Source organism: Marmota marmota, unplaced genomic scaffold (assembly GCF_001458135.2).
Source record: "Marmota marmota marmota unplaced genomic scaffold, marMar, whole genome shotgun sequence".
NCBI lineage: Eukaryota > Metazoa > Chordata > Mammalia > Rodentia > Sciuridae > Marmota > Marmota marmota.
In genome coordinates, this window is record NW_026000249.1 from 1,020,546 (window position 1) to 1,037,093 (window position 16,548).

At 36.3% G+C, this 16,548-nt stretch overlaps 1 protein-coding gene across 1 annotated transcript in view; it reads right to left on the reverse strand.

The window, feature by feature from the left end:
- Nucleotides 1-16,548, reverse strand: part of Mid1 (midline 1) — a 369,304-nt gene that overhangs the window by 296,958 nt on the left and 55,798 nt on the right. The gene's annotated exons all lie outside the window — the stretch shown is intronic.

The following is a 16,548-nucleotide window of genomic DNA, read 5'->3' on the forward strand; positions in this document are numbered from 1 at the left end:
GGGGGGGGGGGAGCCCATGGTGTTTATTTATGCAAGTGTTTTCAAACAAGTTTCTCAGCCTATTCGATGATAAGTGTAATGTAATCATATACAAGCAAGTAGTGAAATTAAAAATCAAGGCATTGCATGTTTGGAACAAACTAAAGCAATTTCATAAAGGAGCTTTTATTTCTGAGAAGAACATTTCAAACAGAGTAATAAGATTGATTTTATCTAATTAATATGCTAAATCATGTAGTGAACAAAGGAAGACAAGTAAAAACATGTAGAGTCTGCAGACTCGGAGAGTTTCCAGGCAGAGAGAGGGCCTTTGGGAGTCTCTGGTCCAACTCCCTCATTTTGCAGACAGGAGCCTGAGATCATGGACATTCCTACCATGTGAAGTCATACACACAAACTTGGGTCAAGGCTATGCGTCCAGTCATTTACGGATACATCAGAAGGGGGAGACATACAGAGATGCAAACTCACAGAGAAAGAAAGAACATGCAAAGTAATGCAGTGTACCATTGTGGCAATGTGTTCACCTCCTGGAAGAAAACACATGCCTTACATAAATGAAGCCTTTATCACAAGTGAAGTCAAGCCTTCCAGCTGAGGGCTGAAATCTCAGGTGGCAGATGTGGGTTTTCAGATGCGGTCACCATGATGAGGGGGTAGAATTCACTTGTAAAGGCTGCTGGCAGTTTTCCAGGACACTGGACCTAAATTGCATTGTCAGGCTATCTCTATGTTGTCCTTAGAAACTGGTGGTATTCTCATGCTGTTTAAAAACTACTCCTTCCCCAGAGTTCCACAAATGAAATAGTTTTGCCACCAATACCAGAAGCACTCTGTGTCCCTCTCTCATATTTTTTTATTGCTGCCTATGGTCATTCAGGCATCCTATCCCGAGTTCCCTGCTCAGTTAAGTGTGGGTGGGGCCCTAGAATTCCCATTTTTGACAAGTGTCCAGGTAATGGTGCTGGATCTTGCTCACTGCCCATGCACAATCTAGGTTTATTGAGATTAGAGTACTGAAAAGGATGCTCTCTTATTGGACTGCATAATTAGTCTGTCACCTGCCTGTGAAAGTGGTGGTGAAGTTTGAGGCTTCTAACATTGCCATCAGGAAAATATTGATAAGTATCCATCTGAAAAAAATTTCAAAGGTTTTGAAAAACCTTCATATTCAAGGTCACTGGGATTAAACTGGGCACAGTGACACACGTCTATAATCCCAGAGATTTGGGAGGCTAAGGTAGGAGGATCACAAGTTTGAGGCTAGCCTTTGCAATTTAGTGCAGCCCGATGCAGCTCAGCAAGACCCTGTCTCAAAATAAAAAAAAAAATAAAAAGGGCTGAGGATGTAGCTTAGTGGTAAAGTGATCCTGAGTTCAATCTCCAGTAACAACAACAACAAAAATGATAGAATTGTTGAATGTCTTTAAAAAGTTGTCTTAGCAATAAAAGTTATAATGGATAATTGCTGCAATTGTGGAATTTTATACATGCAGTTTCAAGAAGTGTGGGGAATTTTTACAAGACATTTTTGCGTAGAATCATGTATTTCTGAGACAATCTCCTTAGAAGAGTTTTAGATCGATCGATCAATCTATCTATCTATCTATCTATTTTTTTGTGGTGCTGGGAATTGAACCCAAGGCCTTGTGCATGCAAGCAAGCACTCTACCAACTGAGCTATATCCCCAGCCCCTATTTTTATTTTTATATTTTTAGTGCTGGAGATTAAATCCATGACAGGCAGGCACTCTACCATTGAGCTACAAACCCAGCCCTGGAAGAGAACTGTGGAACTATTAAACCTTACATCCAAACCCTTACTTTCTAAAGAAAAGCATTACTAAATTAAGCTGGATGTTCTTATCCTAGGGTTTTACTATTCAGTAGAAAATGGAACTTTATCAAAATGAGGAAATAAATGTTCTGCTCAAGCATGCCATTGTAAACAATGTAGTTATTTATAAAGAAAGTTTCTATTTTGACTAACTTAAAATGTACCAGAAAAAATATAATTTACATACAGATTGAGGGCAACTCAAAATTGTATTTGTTAATCCTACTAAGGGTTTTAAACCATATTAATGAACATCATTTGTCTCTTAAATCACTTTATATTTTGCATCAAGACTGGTTTATCTTCAAGACAAGATACAAAGCTGCCTTGTTCTAAATTGATTTATTTATTCTCCACAACCTCATCTGAATCTGTCAGCCATTGATAAAAAGTTTTTTCAAGGCTCCACATGGCTCCATCTCTTCTTGAAAACAATCTTTGAATAGTACTTTTTACTATGTCATTCTCCTCCAAGCATAATTAAAATAGGTTTAACATCTTGTTCTCAAGCTTTAAAAAAAAGTTGCAAAAATTTAAAGAATGCAAATCACAAATTATATCTATATAGCAAGCAGATGAAGTGAACTATTTAAAATCTGTACACAGTTAATTAATTTTGCACTGACAGGCAAGTGATTACAGATGTTCCTATAAGGTAACCTTTCCCATTTTGAGTCTTTATCCTGTAAAATACTCATTTCTTTCTCAGGAGCTTCCAGATAGAAAACACTCCTTTTTTCAAGGGACATTAACAACATATGTATACATTATTTTAATTATGAAGGTATGGCTGAAATCGTGCAATCTTCTAGTAATTTCTCCTTGGAGATATGTGACAAGATGTTCCCATAGAATGACATTTATTCCTGAGTGAGTGCTGTGGTTCCATTTTGCATAATAGTTTCATATTGAAAGGAGATGGAGGAAAGGCTGGTGATGCAGGGTGGAGGTTCAGCTTTGATGTGGTGCCTCTAGGCTTGGGGGCAAGTGACTGACTCTAATTACTTTCAGAACGTTCTCCTGCAGTGGGAAGGGGTTGGAAACAGGACCACATAGATGAACCAAATCTGCTTTCTTTCTTTCTTTTCTTTTCTTTTCTTTTTTCTTTTTTTGGTGGTACAGGGGATTAAACCCAGGGATGCTTAACCACTGAGCTGTATCCCCAGCTCTTTTTATTTTGAGACATAGTCTTGCTAAGTTACTTAGGGCCTTGCAAATTTTTGCAATCCTCCTGTCTCAGCCTTCTGAGTTGCCGGGATTACAGGTGAGGGTCCACTGTGCCTGGCTCAAATCTGGCTTCTGAAGTGATGTGAGACAGAACATCTCTGTCTCCCTTTCTACCTTCCCCTCCATTGATACCACATTGACCTTCACCCTCAGGATGCTTCCCCTGCCCTCCTGGACAGCCTGTATCTTCTCCCTTGTCTGGGGAAGAGCTCCAATCTCACTTATGTACCACTGCCCCTGTTTCCCCTTTAGCCATATTTGTCATTTACTTCACTGTGCTACCTGTTCCAACCACAAATCTTTGCATCCATTTCCTATATACAAGTCCCCATTCTCAACTTTTCTTTTCAGGGATAATTCAGCATTAAAATTTTCCAGCCTAAAAAATGTCTGTGTAGCTTGTAAAGCACAACTTCAAGACAGAATTAAAAATTATCCTAAACAAGTGAATTCAGCCACTTCCTATATTAGGCAAGAAGAAGTCAGATAAAAATCTGAGTTGGGGTTGTTGGCTGACTCCCAGGGGTACCATCCCCCTCCTAACATGCTCTCTCCTCTCTGGAGTTGCTGCTGCCAGCTCCTTACAAGTTTCTCCTTTGAGGGACACATAGTCTTTGTCAGTAAAATCCTCAGACTATTATGGGAAGCACTTTTCCAACCAAACTGATGTCGGAGTTAAATGCATGCCACCAACTACACCTCTGACAGATCAATGCTCAGTGTGTGACCAGGCCTAGGTAGTCAAGGGCAGGTGAAGGCTCTCTCTCAGAGGAAAAGAAAAGCACCCCCTGCCCTTTCTAAATCTGGGATTGCACCATTTCCACAATGGTTGCTGCAAATACTGTGTTCAACCTTCTCTTTTCTGCTTTTTCTGCTGGTTTTCTTACTTGAGTGCCCCTCACTAAAAATACAAGGAGAATGTAATATCACTTACATTCTTCATTCCTATAATATAAAGTTAATTTCCTTTTCTCATTTTCTTGGGTATGTCTTGAATAGAAAAAAGAAAAGAGAAGAAAAATTTACATTTCTGTCTTATACAGTCTCTGCAAACAACTCATAAATATGTGCTTTTGCAGCTGTATTATTTGGAAAGGGGAATGTTAATATGGAGTTGTCTTTGTCTTGTCAAAAAGCAAAATAAAAAGAAAATGGCACTATCTTATAAAAAACGTTTTGCGTTGCTCTAAGTGTCTGTTAATCATTGGGAAAAGTCCATAATTGCCTTGCTTGCTCTTCTAGCATGAGTGGAATCTATAGAATATTTACACCAATCAATACCTCCTGCCTTGAAACGAATTGTCTCAGCTTTGCTATCACTTTTATTTTCTATTAATGCCTATATAAGCGCCTGAAAACGGCAGGAAGTTATTATCTTATCACACAGCTCAGATCAACCATTATCTCCCACTCAGAAAAACAGACAGCAGGGAAATGATTCCTTTTACCAAAATGTAGACTAATACTTTTAAGTAAATTGTTTCGAGAGTCTAATTATGTGGATCCTGTGTTTAGTTTCCTCATTTTTTTTTCTTTCAGTACTGAGGATTGAACCTGGGGCATTCTACCATAGAGCCACATCCCCACTCCCTTTTGTCTTTTATTTTGAGAAAGGCCCTCACTAAGTTGCCCAGGCTGGTCGCCAACTTGCCATCCTTCTGCCTCAGCCTCAGTTCCCTCATTTTGTACACACACACACATACACACACACACATACATACTCTTATGCACAACTGAATTTTGTATAGTTCAAGAAGATGCTATTTTTCTTAACTAGTAACAATTCACTTATTTAATCAATGATGATGTATTCAACTAGGCTCCAACAAAGTCTTGCCCTCTAATCAAGTGGCTACTGTCAGACAGAATTTAGTATAAAACAGGACTAAGGTGGTGAAACATGGTCCAAGGAATTCTTTTTGAGTTTTTCCAGGCTCTTCCACATGGACCTCGTATGTTGCTCTTAGGAAGTCTTGGTGCAGAAGAATAATTAGGTGCTTCTTCGGTTACTAGGTAACTTAAATGGAAAATATATCCATAATTTCTGGGTCTGGTTTTCTGATAATCCAAACTTGCTACATTCAGAATAAGGTATTTTCATTTCAATTAAATCTGTGAGTGGAAGATTGGCTCCAGGCTTTATGCGATTTTGTGTGTTTCCCCTTACTCTCTTTAACTTTGCCATTCCCTTAAGAGGGACCTGCTTGGGCTGGCATGATGGCGCCTGCCTGTAATCCCAGCTGCTTGGGAAGCTGAGGCAGGAGGATCGCAAGTTCAAAGCCATTCTCAGCAAAAGTGAGTGAGGTGGTAAGCAATTCGGTGAGACCCAGTCTCTAAATAAAATATAAAAAAGGGCTGGAGATGGGGCTCAGTTGTCTAGTGTTCCTGAGTTCAATCCCCGGTACCTGCTGCATCCCAAAAGAAGGACTTGCCTACCAGCACCCAGAGGAGGATAACAGGCACTTAGAAATGGCCTGCTCCATACCAAGCCCAGATTACCCAACCCCCATCTGATTGGTAGACTAGGGAGACTTAATAAATGGTAGCTGTCCTAAACCACTATGTGGAGGTGGTTTGTCATATGGCATTAGCTAACTGATATGTCATTAAATTAGTATCATGCAGGTTTAGTTTACATCACTCATTGGTAGTGGTTCATTTGATTAGCTTAGTTTTAAATTTGACATAACAATACATTTGTATTATTCAATATAATCTTATGAGAGTTCTAATAGAAACAGATTGGCTCAAAATTCAGAGTCAAATGGTTCTGTATTCACAAGAATGGGAAGTTCCTTCATTTTTCAGAGTCTCAGTTCATGCATATGTAAACCAAGAATCATAATACTTAACTTGAAGTAGGAACCAGTGGATGAAGTATGCAATTTACCCAGCATGTGGTAGAACAATAAATATTCTTTTAATTCAGTATGATGTGCAAGAGACAGTCTATTTATACTTGAATCATTATTTGTATTTTTTCACTTCTTTTAATTTTTTGCTCATTTTCTTCTGGTTTCACTTACACAACTCCTCTCTCCCTTGTCTCAAGTCTTTTGAAAAATTCAAGTATGAAGTCTGCCATTCTTTTTGCCCAGGGCCCAAGAGGGATGATTTACCAAAAATGGTAAGTTGCTCTGAGCTATTTATATGTCTCTGGACACAAGTTTCATGCTATGGACAAATTTTCAAACACAATGTTCTTTTGAAAGAAAATCAAGTGCAGCAGATCACTAAATATCTTCCTTAAATAGTGAATGTTCTGTCTCCTTCCCTGTCCTCCATAAACACTGTCTAATAAGTACTGGGTGTGAGAGGTTCTCTAAACTGGGGCTCTTTGTATATAAAACAAAGACAACAACAAAATGTTTGCTTTCCTTTCTAATATAGTTGCAGAAATAGTCTTAGTTTGGAAAGGGTCATCAGATGGTTTTGCCAGGAGTGGGCAAACTTTTTCTGAAAAGGGTCAGAAAGTATGTATTTTCTGCTTACTAGTCTTACAGTCTCTGTCACAACTATGCTGCTCTGCTGTTGTAGTATGAAAGCAGCCATAGACAACATATAGACAAATTTACATGGCTGTGTTCAAATAGCACTTTGTATACAAAAAATAGGTGGGCATACTTTATTGGTATAACAATAAACTCTAAGACAAAAATTATGATAATATTAACACAATTTTAGCCACACTAAAGTTTCTTTAATAAAACATCTACACTATATGTAAATATGGCTTGGGCTTATCTTTGAAACATTATAGTACTTTATGTTCTATGTAGAACAATCACAAGCTTAGGGGTTTTTTTATTTTGTTTTGTTTTTTGGTACCTGGGATTGAATTTAGTGGCACTTAACAACTAATCGCATCCTCCCCAACCCTATTTTGTATTTTAGAGACAGGCTCTCACTGAATTTCTTAGTACCTCCACTGTTGCTGAGGCTAGCTTTGAACTCACAATCCTCCTATCTCAGCCTCCAGAGCTGCTGGGATTATAAACCTGTGCTGCCGCACCTGGCTTAGGTTTTATTCATTGTATCTATCCTCATGGCCAAAGTTTCCCAACATTTGCAGGACAGAATTTCTTAGCACAAATTAGCACATCCATACAGCAACATTAGGTCCACATGGCACCAGTATAATAGTTTTCTCTACCTATTGGCATGCTTTGCCATTCTATTTTGATTGTGACCATATTAGATGATACTTTTTGCTTTCCAAATAGCAATCAATAGGGATATCAATGAAAATATATATTTTCCCCCAGGACTTTCATGTAGAATGTGTCTTGACTTCTGAGACCTCATTAAGATGGCATTGGATAACACCATTTTTATTTAGCCCTCATCATGTTAACAGGTTCTTGCACAAACTCTGTAATCACTATGGTTCACCCCTGTGATTATTGGCTGACTAATACACTCAGCCCATAAGAAACATGTTAAGGAAAGGCATACACATTCTCTGGGCACACACACTCCAGCTGCCTGGACATGCTAAGGGAATATTCATGTGAAAGCTCAGTTTGGTGTGCAGATGTTAGTGAACGGTTCGTGAAGACCTCCATGATAGCATCAAGCCTGCTGCAATGACCTAGCTCTGGATGAATTTTTCCAGGTTCCCATCATTAAAAATGTTTCATTTACCAAGATGGGTTTTAGCAATCTCACAGTGTGACATTGATTTTATTATGTTATTTAATCTGTTCTTAATTTCAAAGGATAGTATTCTGAGATAAAGCTAGACTTCCCAGTAGATTCCTCTTGTGAGGCAAGATGCAGGTTCCTCCTGTCTTCAGGAAGAAATGATTTATATGTAGCATGTGACTGATCAAGCTATAGGATTCCCTTTCATCTCTGAGCCAGTCTGTACTCCAAGTTTTTAAGTCTGTATCTTCTTTTACTGCCAAGAATTTGATTATTTTGGGTTTCAAACCATTATATCCAAAAATGTTGCCAGTGTGGGCTTTATAAAATTCCAGTTCATCACTGTTAATGTAAAGAAAGAGTCAGAAAATTCATGTGAAACTGGATTCTTGGTTTGGATAACATGCATGTGTAGAAACATCAGTGTTTTAAAAAGCTCACTTTCCCAAACCATATGAAAATAAATGGATGTTTTTAAAAGCAGAATGTGTGTAACAATTGTTAATAAAAGACTAAAAGCTGACACAGAACATTTTTTTTTAAATCTAGGAAGTATGCTGTCTAATGTCATGGGTGTTGAAAGACAAAGACTAAAAATAAAATTTAAAAAAATTGACCAAAAATCAATTCCTAGAAACAGAACCATTCTGCTTTAGGGCCTTAATAGAGGCATACACTCAAATACACTCAAACACACCCAAACACTCAAGGGGAGACAGGCAGGAAGCAGACCTAAGCTCACTGATGGGATACAAGAAAAAGAGGCACACAGTGATGCTACAAGTGGCCCCACGGCTCTGTCTGTCTTGATGGACAGTTGACCATCTCAAGTTAGGGTTCCCAAAACATTTGTGTTATGTGTATGACAGGGTGATTTGGGGGAAATCTGGCAATGTCTAGAGACATTTTTAGTTGTCAGAACTGGGAGGAGTGGTGCTACTGTCATCTAGCAGATAGAGGCTATATAGGAGGCCACTCTAGGTCCTGCATCTCACGATGCACATGACAAGTGCCAAGACTGGATTGTGTGTGGGTAGGGCAGGGTTTGGGGATCTTCGATGAACTGCAGAGCACAGGCTTCTCTATAGGAACAACCATTAACCAAGGTTCCAGCTGGTGTGGCCATGTGGGAACTTTCTGTGAAAAAACAGCACCAAATGAAGACTTGAGACTTAGAACAGGGTGAGATGACTTGACTTATCTTTAGAGCAAGATGAGAAAAAATAAAATATATTTAGAGTTTTTTTTTTCTTTTCCAGAAAGGCAGTATAAAGATGATTGACTTCTTTTAACACAAATCAGATTAACGAATTGGGTAAAGAAATGGATTTGGAGTTAAGTGTTGACACAGTGACTCTAAAAAACAATGTCCCTCAGGGTTTGGGGAATACAACCTGGATGATAGCAGCTTCTGTATCCCTCTTCATTCAAACCTCTAACCTGAAAGCCATCATGTTCACATCCTTAGCCTGTGATAGAAACTCAATGGAGGTAATAAATGAATTTCATAGTTAATTTTTTTTGATACTGGAGATTAAACCCAGGGATGCCTTACCACTGAGATATATCCCCAGCCCTTTTTATTTTTTGAGACAGAGTCTCATTAAATTGCCCAGGCTGGCCTCAAACTTGCTATTCTCCTGCCTCAGCCTCTCAAGTTGCTAGGATTATAGGCGCATACACAACTGAGCCCAGCTATAGAGTTAATTCTTCTGTTTTAAATTTAGGAATACATTTAGTAATCATGGAGACATGATTATATGATGATTATATGATGGAGACATTTTTCTTATTTAAGAGATGTTAAGAGATTATGGCACATTAGAAAATGGGCATATTCATTTAGTTGATAAATACCAAATGACTAAATTTATTAAATTTTTCATTCCAATTTTATTTTTTTTAGTGTGGTACTGGGGATCAAACCCAGGTCTAGCACATGCTAGGCAAAGCACTCTACCACTGCGCTATGTCCCTGGCCATTTTTATTTTTTATTTTGATACAGGATCTTATTAAGTTGCCCAGGCTTACCTCGAACTTGCGATCCTCCTGCTTCAGCCTCCTGAATCACTGGGATTATAGGCAAGGGCCATGGTTCTTAGCTTTTGATTTTAATTTTAAATGTGGGATTAATTTTTAAACTTGTGGTTTTAAGTTTAAATGTATAACAGGATTTGACTATTTGGTAAATAATTTTGGATACATCAGGTGACCTTTCAATTCTCTAAATAATCATGGATATTTAAAATATTTTATATATGAAAATATTTAAAAGTTTCAATGGCAAAAATCTAAATATTTGAAAGTTTTAATGGTAATAAGTTAAAATATTTAAAGTTTAAATAGTAATGAGATTAAACATACACATTTATTGAATAAATGAATACATTTATTAGATTTATAAAAGTTGCTTAAGTTTCTAAAAATATATTGCATGTTGAAGTTGTATTTGTGCAATTTGATAGATATTTGAATGGTTACACAGAAAACTGAATATAGTTTTCTTGTAAGCATAGATTAAAATGTCTAAAGAATTTTAGCTAATTAAGTTTATAAATGAGAGCAATTGTTTGAGTTTAGATTGTTTAACACAAATTGATTCAATGCTAATCAAAACCCTCTGTGAAAGGATTTGTTATTATATACAAAAAGATACTAGAATTTTAAGCAAAGAATAAGACTTATAAGTTGAACTTCAATGTTTGAGAACTATTTTGATTTTATGATTTCAATAATTGATATCATTTTAAAGCCTATGAAAATTGAACAGCCCTTTATACCAAAAAGAAAAAAAATGAACAAAAAGAAAATGCTTGTTTGAGACATTTCAAAAATCACCAATAACATGCAACTTTATCTTTTAGCAATCAAGAAATAATGTCATTTTCAATGTGCAGTAGGATTGTTGAGGACACATCCTATGTCACTGGTTCAGAAGCCACATGATTTCTGGAGCCAACCCTATGTGCCCCATTTACCTGCAGGAAACCACAAAGGACTCTGTGGATCTGGGCAGATACGACAATGTTGCTGATTATAGCCCCTTCTCCTAGGAGCTGTTACCACAAAATAGATTATAGGAAGGATGGTTCTGGACATCAGTGGCTTCACCCTTCTGCTCCTGAAGAACCTTTTCCCCTGGTGGGTCATGGCTAGGACTGCTCCCTGGGAGTGGTACCAAATCTCTATCCAAAGCATCCATGTTAGAGGACACTTCCAGCAGGGTTATTTATATATTCTGTGTCCACTACTAATTTGTTAGGGTTCATTCCACAATATTTGCTATTTTTTTTTAAATATAGCAACAACTACAAACCTCAATGAATTCGTTTTCTGTTTGAGCAGATGAGCAACTGGGTGCCATGAAACAAATTGTATAGAGACAACACATTTCTGAGGGGAACATGAAGATGTGGAATCTACTTTTTGCTTGAATTTTCAAAAAGTTGCAAAGGATACCAAGCCTGGGGTACACAATATCATGATATGCAGTTGTTAAAAGAGGTCTATTATTTTATTTTTCTTTCTTTCCTGCTCTGCCTATTTAGAAAACATATCTAAGTGACCCACAATGGCAATTTCTAACAGCTAGACTTAGGCTTATGATCAGTTAGTAAGCTGAAAACAAGAGCAAAACCCCAAGAGGCTCTCAATATAGCACTAAACCAAATAGCACCATCTACTGGTTGTTTGCGTATGCATATTTTCCAACCATGGCCACCAAACAAAGGCATTTGATGCAAGACTAGGAAGAGAAACAGGCTCTTCCCTCAGCTTTCCCTCTTTTCCCAGGACTCCCTGTCATCTGCCTACCTTCTGAAACACAGAGGTGACAAGGCCTCCTTCTATAAGAAAACACTCTCATTTCCCCTTTCTTTCAAAGAAGCATGCATGAAATGAAACTACTTTGGATTTGGCTTGGCCATCCACAAATACATTTCTAAGCAAACAAAGATTATGTTTAACTCCCTCATTTTCTTTTCCCACTCCTGTTATTTTCAATAAAGAGATTAAATACAAGCTTGCCAACAAATCAAGGCAAATGTAGGGAGACTTTGAATCTTGCATTGAAGCTCCATAAGGCCTAGACAGAAGGAGGCAAAAATAATTGAGTTATGACCACTCTAGCATGAAGTGAGCTGGTGGTTTCTACTCACTGGCATCAGGGCAAACTGACTTGTGTAAACACTTAGCTGAGATGAGATAGCTGAGCTTTTGACTGTCCTGTCATTTCCATAGATGAGTTGGCATGAAATATATTTATATTTTAATCAAATATAAATACACTTGAAACAGTCCTTCTAGGAGTTTCTTTTCCTGTGTAACGAGGTGAAATGAGGGAAAACGCTGAACTGCCTAATCAGATTCACCACTCCAAAGAAGCTCAAATGTCATCACTATGGCAACGTGTCAGCCAGGGTCCGCCCTCATCTCTTCTCTCAGATTTGCCATTGCTAATGAATTAATGTAGCAAACATACTAAAAGCAGTGAGTTTGGAGCTATGAGGAAGGGTCTGAAGATTGAACACATTCATGCAAACACTCTTTCCAATTTTTAGTTTTCCTTCTCCAAATTTAGTTTCTGAGTCTCTGCTTCACATAATGGATTCACTCACTTGCTCCCTCACTGTCAGAAGGGTGCCTTTGTTCTGTGATCATTTGTGCTTTCGATCCTTAACTGGGCAAATCTCAGAGAGGAAATGTAATGTAGAAGGTGAGTCTAGTGCATACGTCAGGAGACTCATTTTACCATATTAAGAAACTATGCAAAAGATTATATATTCACTGGAAGATCACATATGGAAAAATATCAGAGTTTTTTGACTAAACTCTTCAAGGCCAGTGTTTATGTAGGCAGCCAATTAGTTTGAAAACCCAGGAGAAATGTCCTTTTCATCAATTATGTGCCTGATATTCATGTTCATTATGAGAGAAAATTAATCTGCATAGCTAGCCTAAATCTTTCATTTTATCATAATTAACCATTTCTTTTTATCTATTCTTAAAATTGTGGGAAATGGCTCAGAACTATCTTCTTTAAGATTCTTTTTGTACTTTATGAGCTTAAATTAGGCTCTCTACCTAGCTTCAGGCAAGCAGGACAATTGAACAAAAACTAATTTTCCAAGAAGCCAAATTTACTGGATTTATTTATTGTTGGTTTAATCACTGTAATGGTTTTAAGTGGAATGTTGGATTTCAGCGACTAATATATATTTTCTGAAAGTTAAGTAAACTAAGGAGAGCAGAAGAATTCTAAAAATGCTGAAGACTGGCAAAAGAAAAGTAAGCATAAACTTCCCATAAGGAAAACTATTTTTTAGCCAAAACCCCTGGCATTTTATATTTAATGACATTGTTTCAATTATTTATGATATTGTCTAAATAATTTTAAATGACAATCTCTGTTTCACCAAATTTAAATCATTTCTCTGGTTTTCCCTGGATTTATGAGTCATTTCCTAATTTACCTAGCAATTCAAAATTACTAAACTTTAAAATATAAGTTTAGTTAAATATAAATTAAATTAAAAAATAGATCAGATAAAAATCACTTAAAAGAAAACATTCCATGCCTATAATCCCAGGGACTTGGGAGGCTAAAGCAGAGGATTGCAAGATTGTAGACAGCCTCAGCATCTTAGCAAGACTTAACTAAAAAACAAAACAAAAAAACTGGGGAGGCAAGTCAGTAGTAAAGCACCCCTGGATTCAATCATCAATAATAATAAAAAAAGAATGAAAGCATTAAACATTAAAATTTAATTTAAATGAATATTTAAATTTAAATTCAAAAATAAAAAAAAATCTTAAATAGCCAAAACAATTCCATTTTATGATTTGAATTTGCAATGCTGGGGCTTGAACCCAGGGGTTCAATCCTTGGAGCTATATCCCTAACTCTTTTTATTTTTTATTTTTTTTAAATTTTTAGACAGTCTTATCAAGTTGCCTAAGCTGGCCTTGAACTTGTGATCTTCCTGCCTCAGCTCTCCAAGTCACTGGGATTACAGGTGTGCATCACTGTGCCTGACTATATATTTTATTTAAAAAATAAGAGAAGGAAAAAAAAAAAAAAAAAGAATAGGAGCCAGGTGCGGTGGCACACACCAGTAATCCCTGCAGCTTGGGAGGATGAGGAGGAGGATTGAGAGTTCAAAGCCATCCTCAGCAATTTAATGAGGCACTTAGCAAATCAGCAAGATCCTGTCTCTAAATAAAATACAAAAAAGGGCCATGGATGTGGCTCAGTGGTTGAGCACCCCAGAGTTCAATCCTCAGTACTGAAAAAAAAAATTGTAGGAGATACATGTTGAATAAAATGATATGAGCAGTAAAATCATATAAAAGAGTGCGAAGGGATTTTGGAAGCTCAGGAGGGACATATGAAGACTTAAATGAGTGGCAGCTAATCTTTGAAATACATTAACTATAAATATGTAATTGGACATGAAAGATAAAAAATTCCTAAAATACTGAAAGACACTATGAAAACAAAGTATGTTAAAAACATTTTAAAAACTTGTTTTAAAATGAAAACCAATCAATTCTGATATTTTGATTATTGGTAATGAAATATGTAGTTCAGAAAGTATTTAATGTGTTTATTAGTAATTGATTGTAAAGGAAATGTACATACAAACCATAATCCTAATGACTCAGGAGGCTGAGAGAGGAGGATAATAAGTTTGAGGCCAAACTTAGCAACTTAGTAAGGCCTCAACAGCTTAGCAAGACTGTCTCAAAATAATAAATAAATAAATAACAATAACAAAAAGGGCTGAGGATGTAGCTCAGTGGTAAAGCACCCCTGGGTTAAATCACTACAAAAAGTGGTGGAGGGATATTAAGGTGGAATAGTTTTGTTAAAGTTATTAAAATAGTCCTTGCAACACTCCAGTCGTGCTATTTTTAGTGTATCAGGAAATTGATTTGTTGGCGAATTGACAGAGCCATTGTGTATATGCATGTGTGCATAAATGTCTGTGTGTGTATGTGTGCACGTGTGTATTTTAAATCTGGTTAATTCTTACCTCTCCTTGCTTAATCATCAAGTTCTAACCAATGCAGAGAATGACAACACTAATGATTTTTCCATTTTAGATGCTATGATTCTATTAACTGGACCTCAGAGTACATTGTTTGGTCCCCAAGTTCTGCTGTGCCTCATCTTAGAGTTTTTAGTTAACTGATACTGCCAAGTTTCTTTCACTACAACTGACATTAATCCAAATTTTCTAATTCTGCTGTCATGCAGATCTTTTGTGAATTTAAATGCTAGATGTTTTTCCTGATTACATTTTGTCTTGTTTTATACACTATGTTGTATTGTTTGTTGTGCATTAGTTAACTCTGCTCTGCTTTATTGAAACCTCTTGTGAAATCAATGATGTGGCTTCTACCTCTATCATAGTCCCTTTCTCCGTTTTGGCCCAGGATAGGCTATGCCACAAATCCCTTATGGGGGATTGGTGCACGCTTGCTGATCATAATTGTCCTATCCTCAGAGTGAATAACTCCAATGTCTTCCAAGATTCCACTTACTCAACCCTTTAAAATTAATATTGTCATCTATCCTGGCTTCACTTATTTGAAGTAGAATTATTGAAATGAAAGAACAATGTACTTACAAATGACATTTTGGGAAATACTTAATCAACAAATCGTGCCAAGTTAATTAAAAATGAAAATGAAAACAAACTGATAAAATCATTAATCTTCCTGCAAGTATTTAATTAAAACATAAAGAATATCTTCATTAGCATTAATTTCATAAATATCTTTGTTACACTATCATCATAATCAACTCTTTTTAAGTTTTAGACAACTCTTTAAGTTTTAGATAAAATAAGTGAAAGTTAAAGGGTTTTATATTTTATTGGAGATTTGGGTATATTTCAATTTTTACATATATGCAGCATTCTAAGAACTCACCATAATTAAAAAACATAATAAAAAAGAAACAAACAATGAACAGGAAACTTCAACTGTTGAATAAGAGAGGAAATTGAAAGTTTTAAATGACCTTAAAGATCTTGAACTTATAATTCTAAAGGATACCAAGAAAGTATTGATTTGCTGGTGGATTCTTCTGAAGTCTCTAGAGTAGCTATTCCTTATGCTAGCAAAACTGGGAAATAATTATAGCCTCATTTCTAAAACTTGATAAATTTAACAATAAAAAGTTTTAGTGGCCAAATAATAAGTGTAATCTAATAATGCTTTGAAATAACAATATTCCCAAATCCAGGAGGATTTGTTTCAGAAATAGAATATCTTAATAAAATAGAAGTTAACAAATACAGCATTCTATATTCTACTAAGAAAAATCATATAAAAATTTAGTAAATAGAACTATTTAATAAAAATGAATGCACATTTTCTTAAAGAATTAGATACAGATAGAAATACTGCCCCTGGGATATATCATCACAGATCCATCTTGTACTGAAAGCTAAGAACAATGCCCTGGGAAAGGGCTGCTCAGTAGAATTTCCTGTGATGAGGGAAATGGTCTCTGTCTGCACCATCCCATATGATAACTACTACCCTTGAGTGGCAATAGAGCACTTGATATGTGGCAGGTGTGACTGCAGAGCTGAATTTTTAATTTTATTTAAGTTTTATTCACTTAAGTTAAAAAAGCCACATGTTGCTAGCAGCAGCCATACAGTATAGCAGAGCCCTGGATGATTGGATGATGTTTCTTTATTCAAGGTAGCAGGGGGAGGTAATTTTAAAAATTTTCATGGTTTGGTATTTACTGAGAAATCAATTACTAAGATATATATATATATATATATATATATATATATATATATATATATATATATATATA